Genomic DNA, 1,224 nt, shown 5'->3' with positions numbered 1-1,224 from the left:
TAGTTATTATATCATTAAACCATAATAATTAATATATTTATTGTGTTAACACAGTCTGTTATTGTGAATGACAATGTTTTAGCTCTTTCTAAGGTTTGGATGTTTCTTTTTTTCCTTCTCCTCTTCCTTCTTCATTTTAACTTTATTAGCCCCTGAGTTCTATTTCCTGAACAGCTTGTTTCCATGTAGCCTCCCAGGCCAGTTAATGTCAATGAAACTTTGCACCCATCGGGGCATCTCTTCTCATCATGCTGGTGGTTACCACCTCCACAGGGATGCTCCACAGGATTCATGACCACACCAAGAGCTCCTCTGCCTTGTACTTTAAGAAAGGTTCCTCAATTATGTTTCCACCGGCTACCACAATTATGTTCCACTGGCTACCACAATTCTGTTCCACTGGCTACCACAATTATGTTTCCACTGGCTACCACAATTGTGTTCCACTGGCTACCACAATTATGTTTCCACTGGCTATCACACCAACCACAGCTCTCTTGGCAGAGGAAATGACCTTCTCAAACCCTAAAAGTAGCTTCTCTCCAGTCTTCTTGGTCTCAAGGTTATGAAAGATGACTATGGCACAGTTTTGGAAGCTCATGCCACCTTGCTCTTGCCACTAAGCTTCTCCTAATGACAACTTATGAGAGTATCCTCAGGCATGGTACCCACCTGTGAGACATTACCAATATTCAGCTGGGCCACAGTATACATGCCAGTGTGGACACCCTCCACACTGGTGAACAGCTCTGTATACTTCTTAAAACCGTAAGTATGACGAAAGATACTTTCTTGAGGGTAGCCTTTAGGGCCAAAGTCATGAATGATGTCCTTTATGATTCCCTTAATATATCTGTCCTACTCAGTGAAGTCCTTACGGTGTCTCACATGCCTGTAGAACACAGAACTGGCACCTTTCCTCTGCCCTCAGACCACATGGCCCATGGTAGGTTTCTTCAGGCAATCACCTCTGGAAGATGATGTGATTCAGGTTTGTTGAATGTTTGATCACTGCCTGAGGTTAAACTAGTGAAACTGCAAGTGAACTGGACACATAAAAGGAACTTGAGTCAGCGAGGCCACGTCCTAGGAAGACATAAGACTAAAGCCCTCACATTTTTTTGTCTGCTTCCTGACTGCCATTCATTGAGCAGAAAAGCCTTCCCACATACTCCACAGCATGAATGCTCAGGCTTAGCTGAAGCTCACACAAAGTCCATTCTC

The 1,224-nt window shown here is 43.5% G+C and overlaps 1 pseudogene; it reads right to left on the bottom strand.

The window, feature by feature from the left end:
* Positions 1-427: 427 nt before the first annotated feature.
* LOC121138909 lies at positions 428-945 on the bottom strand (annotated as a pseudogene).
* Between the last annotated feature and the right edge of the window lie 279 nt (positions 946-1,224).

Source organism: Mesocricetus auratus, unplaced genomic scaffold, assembly GCF_017639785.1.
Source record: "Mesocricetus auratus isolate SY011 unplaced genomic scaffold, BCM_Maur_2.0 Super-Scaffold_6730, whole genome shotgun sequence".
Classification (NCBI taxonomy): Eukaryota; Metazoa; Chordata; class Mammalia; order Rodentia; family Cricetidae; genus Mesocricetus; species Mesocricetus auratus.
Note: the sequence above shows the minus strand (reverse complement) of the source record. Positions and strands in the feature narration are given on the sequence as shown.